Source organism: Cynara cardunculus (genome assembly GCF_001531365.2).
Source record: "Cynara cardunculus var. scolymus isolate 2C chromosome LG 8, CcrdV1, whole genome shotgun sequence".
Lineage (NCBI taxonomy): Eukaryota > Viridiplantae > Streptophyta > Magnoliopsida > Asterales > Asteraceae > Cynara > Cynara cardunculus.
In genome coordinates, this window is record NC_037535.1 from 14473116 (window position 1) to 14487709 (window position 14594).

A 14594-nucleotide genomic window follows, 5' to 3' on the forward strand; every position below is an offset into this window, starting at 1 on the left:
GGGGGGAATGCATCTCCATCCCCGACCTCCATCCCCATAAAGCCCCCAGTCCCCGACCCGTCCCGTCTAATCCCCTACGGGTTCGGGGGAAAGGAATTTCTACGGGTATGGGAACCCGTTGCGTACTCGTTTAGTAAAAAACGATCAAAGAAATGTATTCTATAATTCAAATTGTAATGAGTCATCACTACATTAATTACTGATATTGAAAATCAAATATTTGTCTTGTAATTAGGATATGTAAGGTTGACTAATTTTATTTTTATTCATATTATATGTAATGGTAATATAAAATCATAAATTAGTGTAACTTTTTTTCTAAAATTTGTTTTAACAAATTCAAAGTTCATAATATATATAATAATTAATTTAAAATTCTTTTAATTTTTCTTTATTCTTTTGTTTATATTAATATATCATATTATTATCTATTTATTTTAGTTATATTATAAAAAATATTGTAATTGACTAATTTTTCTAAGTGTCATTTTTCTAATTTTTCTAGCTGATAATTTACATGGTTATTGGCTAGTTTTTGTCAAATATGATTTATTCATAATTTAGTTTATCAGTTGTCAACTAGCTTATCAATCACCAGCTAATTTATCAGCTACCAATTAATTTATCAGTTTAATTTGTCTAATAACCGTAAAAAGCGGCCTAAACTCACAACAAACAATGATAAGACACAATTTTGATTATTTTTTTTGTCAACTTATGCATCAATCAATTTCAACTATTTAGTCACGTAGGACATGGATTAATAGTTCATGTTTTGGACAAATTGCATATGAACAAAACCAATGTTTTCGGTTTTATTTTAAAAATTATTTTTCAAATTTCACATGTAGTAATCTATAATGTTCATATATATTAAAAATTATTTTCCAGATTTCACATTTAGTAACTATAGTTTAATCGGCTCGTATAGCGGGTTGGATATCCAGGTTAATAAAAAAAACTATAGTATATATATATATATATATATATGTGTGTGTGTGTGTGTGTGTGTGTGTATAGTTGGTTTTCGATGAGAAGAAGAGTTAAGGTGAGAAGCGTAAGAATGAATCTCCACCCTTAAATGCACTTAGGATGAGATGTACCGAGATAAGATGCAACGAATCATTCCCCATATCAAGCATAATTCATGGGTAGCTTTGAGATTAAAGTGGTCAAGAGTCCAGATCCTTTCTTATACTTCTCAGCTTAACTATCATTCTCACACGATGCTTTGCCTATATATACATATATACATATAAGGGTTTATGTTGGTCCCGTTAGGGTCTACAAGATATTTAGAAACAGTTTGTAGAAGGGGGGATGGCTACAAACACAGTAAACTTTTCAAATTTAAAATATATATTGATAAAGAATGATCAATACATATTTTACAAGATTGTATGCGGAATAAGATAAGGTAAAGATAATCTATCTAAACAATCTAAGTTACAAACAAATGATCTTAGCAAAGAGAAAAGATTTGTTGTTTAAGACTAAGAAGAAAATGAGTTCTTTTTGGGTAAGAACTATTTAGAATACTTGAAAAGGGATTCTAACTTGCTTTGAAGATAAGCGAATGTGTTCTTAGATGTGTGTGTGTTCTTTCACGTATGCACGTAAGGATTAGATATCTCTGCATGGAGATATCACACATCTATTTATACACATTGCATTAAATGCACATTTAATGCAATGCAGTAGGGTTTGAACACACGTCAAGCCTTTAGAGAAAGACTTGTCCTTTGCTACAGTGAATAGTACAAAAGCCTATTCATGAGGCAGACATCATTTCATGGAGTTGATGGGTAGTAGAGTCAACTAATCGGCTCCGTACTGTACTATACTGTAAAAAGGGTATGGGTTTGTCCTTTGTGTGTGGAAGGACAAGACAAAAACAATCTTGCATAACAAGCTTTATTTGATCGTTGAATGCTGGAATAACCCTGAAGGTCTCTTTAGCATTCGCTGAGGCTTGGGCAGTCTTGACACATATGTTGACCAGGTTGTAATCATTGAATGTCGCTTCAAATCACGAACGCGCTAGTCTCTAATCTTCAGTTTCATTCTTTGACTTTCGCTGAAGGTCCTTTAGTGTGAGTTTTGTCTTCTTGAAGTATCGCTGTTGCTGATGGATTTACATTACATGTCTCAGCGATCACTGAACAGACTCAGTGATGATCGCTGGAACTGAAAGACAGAAACAATAATACTTCGTATAAGTTAAAAGGGATTATCATCAAATCACTAAGAGAGAGGATCAACAATCTCCCCCTTTTAACTGTCCCTTTTAACTGTTTTGGGATCTTTTTCAGTGAGTCGGTCTTTACTTAGAAAATTTTCTTAAATTACAAGTTTAAGAAAAAGTATAAGAAGGAAAAACTGAAACTGAAAGCATGTTCACTGACTTATAGATTGTCAGTGAATGTAAGAAAAACACTGTAACTCATAGACTTGTGTCCCTATTACTCTTTTTAGGGATCTTTTTCAGTGATGCAAAAAAAAACACTTATATTAATTTCAAATGGAAATATTACAAGTAGTTCAGTACATGTCTTAGACTTACAATATATAAGTTTGAACACTAAAAGTCGATATAGAATACAAAAGACATACAGAGAATGAACAATTTACAAAAGAAATAACTAATCTAAGTTGTTCAGATTAATATAGCAGGTACATTTTCTCCAAGCTCCTTTCGACATAGAAACTCCCTTCTGATCTTGCGGTCCATCATCTCACCTCTGAAGTCATTATCTAGCCAGAACCTGAGGTATCCGAGATGTTCCATCGGGCATAGGTGTAACTCAGACATTCTTTGGAATCTGACTTCACCATCATAGTCAAGGACCATTAATCCTAACTCAGGCTTCACATACACAGTGTTGGGTATGTAAGGACCCTTCGTTGGCAGTGATAAGTTCAACATGGAAATGTCTGGCTTCTTTGAAGCCTTCAGGACTTCATCTAAGGAGAACTTTGTTTCATGTTCATTTCTTAGGGATGGTTCGTCATTAGGACTTGAAGGTCTTTTTCTTCTTCCACATTTCTTCAGAGTTGGCTTTTCAGGGACTGCGACATACCTGGACATCTTCTTGATCAACTTGCTGATGATGTCTTCGATAATCGGCTTATGTCGAGATTTTGAGCGCTGAATGGCTTGGTGGATCTCCAGCTATTCACTGTAGGCATACTCGCCGAGGTAGGAAGGATACTCGGTGACCGCCTCAAGGTTATCCCTGGTGATGAGCATTGAGATCAGCGACCCAACATCTTTTATCCGTCCACTGATGCTGACGTTTGAAATAGGATGAGGGCTGATTCTCTTATTAAGGCATTCTTCGCTCCAGCATCTGTCACGATCGGCCAGCTTCAGGTTTTTTTTTTCAGCTTCTACAATAGAGAGAAACTTAGCTTGGGTCTGGACAACATTCACCGTCTTTTTGGATTTTTTCTTTAGAAGAACTTTGGCGGCTAGAGACTTGGCCAGCTTTAAGTTGTCCTCAGTATGTTTTCTTTGAAGTTTAAGTTCTTCCTCGACCTACAGAGCCTCTAGTTTGGTCAAGTGACTCCCTGAGTAGAGTCATCCGCTGGTCGGTGAGAGTGCTGGGGGTTGGGTTCTCAAGGACCCATTCCTCGAGCCGACCGCAGGTAGTTAAGGGGATGGAGAGTTGGTACATAGATGTTATGGTGATTTGGCTTGACGACTCGTTATATAAGGGTTCAAGAGGTTTGAAAAGTACATTGAGATTTCCTTCTTCAACAACACCTTTGCTTTTCGACTTGGTGCTCTGGTGCGTTTCTTGAGTAGCCTCGCTTTCCCTTTACTCCCTCTGGGATGTGGAATCCCTTAGGGCAACACCTTTCATGGCACTAGCACGTCTCTGGTATTGAATAGTGAAGTCATCTTCATCGTCATCTTCGTCCAGATCACTGCCAGAGTCAGGAAGGTTGGGAGACTCACCGTCTTCTTCATCATCCTCTTCATCGCCTTCTTCCACATCACCAGCATCAGCTCCAGAGGTGATAGGAAGGTCATCGTCACGAGCTTCAGTGTCAGCTCGGACGGCATCAACATCCTCAGCTGCTGGAGCTTCACAGGAAGTTGGGATTTCGTCAATAACCTCAACTTTAGCTTCAGCTCTTGGAGCTTCAGCTTCAGCGTCATTGGTTGCTGGAGCATAAGGTTCAGGGGCGGCAACAGCGTTGGAGGGACCAACGTCAGACCTTATCTCCCCGTCTCTGGCAATAGCTCTTAAGCAATAGCCAGAGAGCTGGTCAACTCTATTGATTTGGAGCACCATCATCTCTTCTAGCCGCGTTAGTGTGCTGGCTAGGCTAACTGTTGCTTCACGCACTTCGTTCAGCTGGGCGCGATCATCAGCGGTGAATGAAAGTTGAGGCGCTCGCACAGGTTGATGTAGAGCAGCCAAGATCTGCTGCATCAGCTCCATATGCTTGACAAGTTGGGAGTTTGCTTCATCGGCCTTGCTTGTTAAAGCAACGATGGCCTCAACATTGGATTGAACTGTCACTTATAAAGTTGCAAGGTGGCCCTTGACCTCTTGAACTTCAACCCTGACGGCTGAGAGGTCAAGAACGACTTCGTCCCTTCGAGACATGTCTGTATGGTCCTCTTCCATCTTGATGAAGACCGTCTCGACAGCGGGGAGGAGCAGCTTCACGTCATCAACCATGTCATATGCTTCTTCCATGGCTGATTCCTCAGAAGGACCTGAAAATGAGTGAGAGTGAGCATAAAAAAGCTCGGGGTTAGTAGAAACAAATGGGTAGGAAGATGGAGTACTTGAGGGGTCTTCAGCTTTATTTGAGGGATTAACGCTGGTGCGCTCCATGGTGCATTCGAGAGGTAAGCACCAGTTTGCGAGCCTTGAGAGGAGCAACCTCAGGTCCAGTGGTGGGTGTCTCATCATCAGAGAAGACAGTTGCTGATGATTCCTAAACACGTGTAGAGACCAAAGAAGGAGTGGAGAAGATGGCTAAGACTGAAGGAAGTGGGTGTTCAGCAGTGGCGATGCTGATATTCTCACCTTCAGTGATTTGGGTCATTGAGGCGGTTGGGTGAGGAACCACTGGTACGACAGTGATTTCAGATATCACTGAAGAGCTAGAAAGGCTTACTGAAATTGCCTCGGGGGTAAGGCTTTTTTCAATAGCTGAGACCTTTTGAGAGGTCACAGCCAAAGACGTAGTTGTCCCCTTTTTTGGCCTTCTTGGTCCTCGAAGGAGAACTAAGAGTTGGTTGAGATGGGCGTTTGGAAGAAAGGGTTGTGGTGGTTGGGTTAGACTTGGGGGGGTTTCCCTTCTTCTGACCACCTTGGAGGGAGAAGAAGAATGAGGAATTGAAGAGTATTGCACCACAAAAGAAAGTGCAACATCTCCATCCCATAGATTGTGATCCAGAATCCTGGATCCAAGCTTGTAGACAGGAAGATTACATTCCTTGGAGTATTTGTCGCCAAAGATCTTGGCGAATACCATCAACAGAAAGAGAATGTAGGGAACTACTTTCTTCCTCTGGCGCTTGTTCAGCTTCAGCGCCAGGTCGTCGAAGATCACCGCAGCAAAGTTAATGGGTCGGCGGCGGATGACTGACTCGCCGATAGTAAGAGCGACCCTAGATGTCTGATCTTGATCACCCGTCTTTCCACCCATACTCTTGATGAAGTGAGAAAATAGAAACTGCCACACTGCAGACATGCAGTTCTTCTCTATTTTCGACAGCGATTTGAGAGGCTCGCTGGAGTCTTTCTTCATTGGCCATTGATAGCCAATATCATCAAGGAATTTGATGATGTCTTTAGTCGAAGGATCACTAGCTAATGGACCCTTGGGGAAATGAAGAGCGTGTCTGAGAGTTGTCACGCCAAAACTCACGGTCATTCGGTTAAAGGTGAAGCAGATTTTCTCCACCTGTTGACCGTTTTTGTCCACTTCTTGCACCACTTCAGCGGTCATCCATGATTGCTGAAGGGCCTCCCTAACCATGACAGGTTCATGATTAAGAGCGTAGGCGATGGGGGACATCCTGAGGAAAGCAGCAGCGTTCTCGTAAATGGTTTTAATGGTAGGAATGTCCAACAAGGCAATGTGGTTGTTGGCCTTGAAGGAAACGTCTTCAACGGAGAAGTTCACATTTTTGGCAGCTATTTATAGTTATTATTAAGAGATAAGAAATAACAGTTTATATTAGTCCAAGATTTGAATGCGACTTTTTTAAGTTTTAGAACAATATAACTTCTTCTGAAAAATCCACAAAGAAGATATTAAGGTTTTTCAAGAAGAATAGTGTTTCTAAAACTTTACATTATAACCCATAATAATGTGTTATTAATCTTTCTATTTGTCTTTTAAGAGAACAAAAGGTTCTTAAAAGATCAAACAACAGTTTCATAAGAAGAAGAACAGTTCTAAGTTTAAAGAATAAGTTATCGACTTTAGAGTTTTTAGAGAAGAAGGTCGAAGGATTCGAGCTTTCTTTGAGAGTTCTTTGTTTGCAAGTTCTTTCTGGCAGAGGTTCGTCAAAAGATTTTGAAAACGTAAAGAAAATATAAGGGAAGAGATCTCATATTTATAGGTAGGAGGAGAGAGAAAAGAAATAGAAGAGAGGAAAATACGACTATTGAAGAAGCGCCATGATAAAAAATATGGCACGTTCTCATCCATGATTCGATGGAAGTTATAGGAGGTCGCGTGCGTCAGACCTTTTTGCGCGTCTCAAAGCGATTCTTATTGGTAACAGATAATGCCGTCATTAAGATGGTTCATTAACTATTTCTTTTAAAACGAAAAGGTTTTAAGAAATTTAAAGAGTCACATTCAGTGATAAGAGAATCATTGAATCAACTATTTCACTTTGGGTGACTTTTTAGTTTTAGTTGCTTTCTTTACCATAATTGGAGAATCAACTATGGTGGTTAAAGGACACTTACGGGCGACATGAGTAGTCTCACCATAGTGACGACACTTCCTATAGCTGAAAGAAGCTTTAAGGACAGAAGAGTCGAGGCTTGGGAGTCTTAGAAGAGAGGGACCATCTTCAAGAATACCTTTTTCAGTTGTTCGACGGGGAACAACTGAAGATTTAGATATCTTAGGTGAAAGATTCACTTTCAGCTTTGGGCCTGATCTCTGAGAGCATTCAGAGACCTTACCCGAGGAAGAAGGTTTACAAGCTAAGGGAATAGAACAGGTTCTATTCGACTTGTGGTCCTTCTTAGAGAGAAGATGAATGCTGACAATGGTTTTACCTTTATCTTTGTATTTTGAACTAAGAGAAGTTCCTTCAAGAATAGATTTAGTAGAGGAGTACTGACAAGAAGCAGTGTTAGGGATAGAAGAGACAAAGGTTCCAAACTTAAGCATGGACTTTTCACTAACACGATCTTCCTGATCATTGGTATATCCTAGACCACTCTTGATCTTGGCAGAGATCTGAGCGTTAATGATCTCAGTGGCCTTGAAAGAGGCTTTACACCATCCTTCAATGGTAGCCTTTTTAGTCTTGAGTTCATCAATTGCTTGCTCATGCTCAGAGATAGCATGCTCGCCTTCGATACTAATAGCTTGGTTTACAATGACCTGATCCTTAAGATTTTCTTCAATCTTAGTCAGCTCTTTGATTCCCTAATTATTCTTGTAAATAAAGATTAAGCTGAAAATCTTTGGATTTCCCATTCAGAACATGTAAAGATCTACAGTCAGCGTATCTAGTGCAAATAGGCTATCACAACTAGAAGTAGAAGGGTCATTCAGATTACATACTTGAGTAGAGGTTGATGGTGAGGAATTACTGGAGGATGATGTCTCATGTGGTTCATCCTTGACATCCATGGCAATGATACAAAGATAGGTCATGTCTTCCTTATCAAAGGATGATTTTTCAGATGAATCAGCCCAGTCATGTTCTTCAGCAATAAGACCTTTGCCTTTACGCTGGAGATTCTTCATCTTCTTGTATTTCTCCTTTAGTTTTAGATATTTGTCATTTTTAGGTCTTTGAAGATGGCTTCGTAGCTTTCTTTGACATGGATTCACTTGCAAAGTGTCCTTTGCATTGACAGTTAAAACAGTTAGCTGAGGCCTTGTCAATAGGATTCGATTTTGGCTTGTCAGCAATAGTCGGGAAGGAGATCTGCAAAAATTACTTTTTATGGCAAACCTTCTGAAAGTTTGTAAGGAGGGTCAGTGACTCATCAAACTCTGATAAATCAGCGTCTGTTAAGTCCTCAGAGTTAGAAAGATCTAACTTAATGATAACAACAGTAGAAGGAGTAGAAGAAATAGAAGGATCAACTATAGGATTTCAGAGATCAAAGCTAAATGAGAGCTTTTTCATTTCTCTTGAATCTTCAGGAAGATTCTTCTTCAATTGACGGGATTGCTCATGATTAAGCAATATCCCATAAAGAGAGCTGAGGGAAAGGGAGGACATATTCTTAGACATCTTGAGACACATGTTATAAATATCCCATGATTCTGGCAAACATTCTAAGAACTTTGTCAAGGTCTCAGAATTGGAATATTCTCTTCAAATTTTCCTTAGATCAATAAGAAGACAATTAAAATGTTGATGTACTTCAGACAACGATTCAGTTTTTTCACTGAGAAAACTTTTATATTGTCTTACTAAATTTATCTTCCTCGATTATTATACTTCAGAAGTACCTTCGTATTGAACACAAAGAGTGTACCACATAGTTTTCAAGGTTTTAACTTCATAAGGGAGTGATAAACCTCGTCAGAAAGAGACATATCTATTATAGATCTAACTCTAGTTTCTAAAGCCATTTTCTTCTTGTCTTCGTCACTCCATTGATGAGGTAGTTTAGAAATCTGTCTTTCAGAAACAGCGGCAGTCACAGCAGTAGCAGGAACTGTTGGAGAAATTGCATATAGATCATAGGGTCCATTTTCAATATAGTATGAAATCTCAGGATCCACACCTTCTAAGAAAAGATACATCCGGTTCTTCCAGAGACTAAAGTTGTCTCTGATGAACCAGGGTGGTTTGGCAAGAGAGCTATTATCGTGAAAGTTTGTGTATATGTTTTGTAATGCCATTAGAATGGTAAATAAATTATCTAGAAAGAAGAGATAATAAATCACCAATAAAATACTGATAGACTCTAAAACAAACATTGCTCTAATACCACTTGTTGGTCACAGCGGAATCTACAAGAGTTTAAAGATAGGGGATGAATACGAACACAACAACTTTCACTTTTTAAAATCCGTTATTGATAAAGAAGATCAATACAAAAGTTTACAGATTGTTTGCAAAAAAGATAAGAAATATAACTTATCTAAACAATCAAAGAAACACACAAGATACAGAAAGCAAAAAAGATAAGACTTGCTAAAAGAAAAGGTTAAGAAGTCTTGTGCTTGGAAAGAAGCCTTTCTCTTAGGTAGAGAGTTGATCTTCAAGAAGTAGACTTCTTGGTATCAGTTTGCTTCTTCTTCACTAGGTAGAGTGAGTGGGCGGCAGTGGTAACTGAGAAGGAAGAGCTTCTCAGCTATTTATACTTGTTGCATTAAATGCAAGTCCGACGGTACAAAGCACATGTCAAGATTCTAGAGGTGAGCTTATCCCTTGTTGCAGATATACAAGCTTTTGCCATATATGAACAGTAGCCTTTCACAAAGCAGGGAAGCACGCTTGGAGACAATAGAGTGACTACGTACAATACTTTACTTTGAGAGGATTGGGTTTGTTTATTGGGTGTAGAAGGACAAAGCAAAAACTAATCTTATTCAACAAGATTCATTTGATCATTGACACTGGAATAACGCTAAGGTTTCTTCATTGTTTGCTGAATCTTGAGTAGGTTTTACACTTGTGTAGACAAACTTGTTATCACTGAAAACCGCATCAGAACACAAACTTGTTTGTCTCTGTCTTCAACTTTATCTTTGATATCACTGAAGGTTATGTGGTGTAAGGTTTGTCTTTCTGAAGAATATTTGTCTATCTGATAATTACAATACATGTTCAGCGATCACTGAATAGACTCAGTGATGATTGCTGAAGCAGAATAAGAGATAGTACCGTTCGTAAGATAAAAAAGATCATCATCAAATCACTGAGAGAGATTATCAACAAACCTTCTGTCAGGATCTACGGGCCAAGGAACAGTCTCAAGTAGACATTTTCGACAGCGATGGGTTCTCTGCCCCTGCAGGGATGGAGAAATCATGTTTCATAAACACGTACAACCATAAGGTCAACCCATTTAATAGTGTCAAGCTTTGGCCGACCACAAATTTTGTCAAACCTTTGCCATAAAAAATAGAAGAATGCCTAGTAGTCCTTCAATATCCAGACGGAAGAATACATGTGAAGGTGGTTGTAGAAGTAGGACTAACAACTTTGGACATAATGATGTAGGAAGAAAAGGCATGCACATGACTTGCAAAAATTGTTGGGAGGTTAGACATAATTCAGGAGGTTGTAAAAACCAGAAAAATGATGTGCCATGTAAGCAAACAAATCTGGTTGGTAGGCCTTAGAGGCAGTACTTCAAGTAAGGTTTCAAGATGAAAGAGTTCAAGTAAGGGTTCAAGAGGTAGGCCTTCAAAGGGAAGAGGTTGATTCAATTCCACTGATTGTGGTAAGTAACTTGGTGATTCTAGTTTTTTTTTTTTTTTATAATATTTGCTCGAATTGCTATCCAAAAAGGCATGAGGTAATTAACGTAGGTTTTTTTTCTTCTTATTTAAAGTCGAACCAGAGAAATGGAAGAAACTCCATCTAAGAAGACTAAATGGAGCATGCCAAATGTGACATTCATCGAGCATTGACGAGGGCATTTTTTGATCGAGCATTAAGGATGTATGGGGTTTTTTTGTTATAACTTATAACGGTGTCATGACATCTGAAAAAACATCATGATATTGTCCTTTTTTGTTTACAGAAGATAGCAATGTTAGGGCATTTTTGTAAAAAATATTAATTATTACCTGTATTTTGCTTATTAATTTATGAATTTTTACCGATGGTCATGAACGTTTAATAACTTTGTCCATGTCTATTTGTTAATAAAACTGCCGTTAAAAAGTAGGCCACTTTTTTTTACGAGAACTACAATTTGGAAAAAGAAAATATTACGAGTTCTACAATCATTTTTATAAAAAGCAAAAACTTTAGATATTTGTACTCTGTCGAAGTAAAGAAAATCATTGGCTTATCAAATTATCTATCAAGCCGTGCAAACATTTTCATAAAAAAAAAATACAAATTTTACCATTTTTTTAAAAATTACGTGAATTGATTTTCTTGGTTTAAAAAACCTATTACAAATTTCACGGTTTATAAAAAATTTGCTTATTTGAAAAAAAAAATATTTTATATTTTTTTTAAAAAGCAATGACGCAATTTTTTTTCTTAGTTGGCATTTAAAAGTAAATAAAGAAATGTAATGTCAATAAAAACATGATCCTAATCAATATTTGTAGGTCATTAAATAAACAAAGGTGGTGCCTGATTGGTTTGAGTTTGACTCCAAAGGTCAAAAGTATCAGGAGGTTTCAGGTTCAAATCCAAGGGGGAATAAAAATCTCTTTATGGCCACGGAGGTTCAAATGCGGTGACTCCGGGCTATCTGCAAAGCAAGTGGTCGCCCTGGGATTAGTCGGCTCGCATAACGGGTTGGATATCCAAGTTAATAGAAAAAACTTAAAAGTTTAATATTGTATAACTAAGGTATCAAAATATAGGTTTTAAAAATATGTTGCCTAAAATAAGACTTAGATTAAAGTATTTTACTTTTTCATATAATTTACCTAGACATGGGAACGGGGCGGGTTTTGTAATCTCCGGCCCTGGTCCCTGGCGGGTACGGGGATTAACATCCCGTCCCCGGACAAACCTCTATCAATCTCCGGTCAAACCCCATGAATAATATTCCTTAGTTTGTTTCTACCGGGGATACCCGACCTTGGTTTTAGTAACATCCCTCGGCCCCGTTCCCGTCCCCAGTTTGAGTCTACTGAAAATCCCCGCCCCAGGACCCGTTTTAGTGGGGAATCTCTGTCCTCGTTCGGGCCGGGTGAAGCGGTTTCCCCATCAAATCGGGACAAATCAGCATCCCTAAATTTACCCTCTGATTTAATGGTCTCTCTCTTGATTAAGTACAATAAAAAAAACTACAAAACCCTCCCCTTACAAAAATTTTTGTAAAAAAAGATTGTAAATAGAGAAAATGAAAAAAAAAATAAGAAAGATATAGAATCAAGGCTATTGTGGTCTATGGATAGTATGGTACGCGCATATAATTGTCGAAAATAGATATAAAAACTAAAATTTCGATACAAAAGCATCAAACGGTCCTTGGCAACGATGTAAGTAGACGATGGAGTTAAGGGAGGGGGTAAAGAAGTGACGGGCAGATACAATTATTATCTAAGCTTGGTGCTCCCCCTGTCCCTAAATCCCGCTCTGCCGATCTGCCCTGTTTACCGGGTAAGCTTATCAGTAAAATTTACCACATATGCTTATCTTATAAGGTAACATTCATGGTCATCAAAATAAATTGAATGGTAAGTGTTTAGCACATGGTAAGCGTTTACGGGTAAAAATCTCGATCTTTATCTTTCCTCTTACCAAGTAAGAAGACGTTTAAGAATTTAGAATTGGAGTGATTTGGATTTGAAATTTTTGGTGTTTTGATTTGATGGATTTGGAATGAAACGGAATTCCAAATTATAAATAAGCGTTCTTAACATATTTTAAAACATTATTACATACAAATCTTACGAAAAATAAAATCCTAACCACCTCCGTGGGATTTCAAAATCCAATGAAATCCCTTAAATTAAATACGAGATTGAAATGAAATTTAATTTCAAATCCAACTCAATATTACAAACGAAAACGATTCTTGATCATTACGATACTCATCCCCGACATGTGGATAATTGACACACATTGAAATTGACACTTACTTAGTAAGCTTATTTTTGAAACTATAAGAAAAACACGTGTACAAATGATGCGATGACTTTGCAAGATTAGAGGGGAAGATGCATGTGCCCCCCACGTGCTACTGTTATGCATAACTCCATTTTATGTGGCCCCATTCAAGTGGGAAACATTTGGGGTTCATGCACCTCTCTTATTTATAAAAGCTCCAACCAATCTTTTCGTATCAATTTTATTTTTTTTAAATATGAGACATGAAAACAACAATAAACTGTAATAGCAACAAAAATAATAATGAATTAAAATTGTAATTTTAAAAATATAGAGCCGAGAATAGCAGATTTTAATAAGCAACAGGGACGGAAAAACATAATTTACTTTTATTTTTTAATAAAATAAAATTTAATTATTGACTTCTAAATTTATGGAATGTATTTGTCTATTTTTTTAAGAAAATTATATTGATATTTATTTTATGTTTAAGTGATATGTGAGTGAGGAGAAAAAATATAAAATATGAATGGTATGTGAATAAAGGGGTATGAATAAAACCATTTAACGATAAGACTGAAAGCTAAAAGAACTTTTTACAGAATCTTATATAGTTAGTTTGGAGGTTGAGTTCTAGTGAGAAGCGTAAGAATGGATCTTTATCATTTGATTCACATTAGATGAGATACACCGGATTAAGCACAAACGTGATTCATAGATGGGTTTTAAATTAAAGATGATCGAGAATCCAGATTCATTCTTACGCTTCTCATCTTAACTATAATTCTCACACGATAATTCGTCTTCCTATATATTACTATATTATAATATAAAAAAGAAAATATTTATTACTATATTTATACTTATAATAAAATAAGTAAATTGGGTGACACGTGTCATCTTCTGGTGAGTCGGTTTTCTTGTTTTTCCGCATAAACATGTATCTAAACACAATTTACATTAGTGGTTCAATTAGACTCATTTGAACATATCTAGACACAATTTACATTAACAGTTCAATTATACTCATTTGATTGACATGTGACATCTTATTCAATCAATCCCACTAATTTATGATGGAATTGGTTTTATTCTTGGATTAATTAACTCGTGTGGTAACTGATTCCCGAAAAAAATGGTGTTTACTTCTAAGTTTAAATTCAATTTACTGATATAGTTTCATTTCTAAATTCAATTTTATTTTAGGATTAACTTCATTTCATTCTAAATTCAATTTATTAAAAAGTTTTACTTCAAAGTTATTTCAAGAAAACAAGTCTGAAGTCATTTTTCAGATTTAGCTCACCTGAACTCTGAAGTTTTGCTTTTTCAGATATAGCTCACCCGAACTCTAGAGTTTGAACTCCGAAGTCTTCTTTTTCAAACTTAGAAATCTGAACTCTGAAGTCTTTTTTTTAGACTTAGAAAAAGAAGTCTGAAGTCTTCTTTTTTCAGACTTAGAAGTCTGAAGTCTGAACAAATTATGTAGAGTAATTCTTTAGAGTTAGTTCACCCGAACTATGTAGTCTTCTTTTCCAGATAGAGCACCATGCAGAGCATCTGCATAGTGCATGCAAAGCTTCTAACTTGCCTATACAAATCTCTGAAGTCTGAAAAGTTTTACCTTAGAGTAATTTCAAGAGTACAAGGTTTGTAATAAACT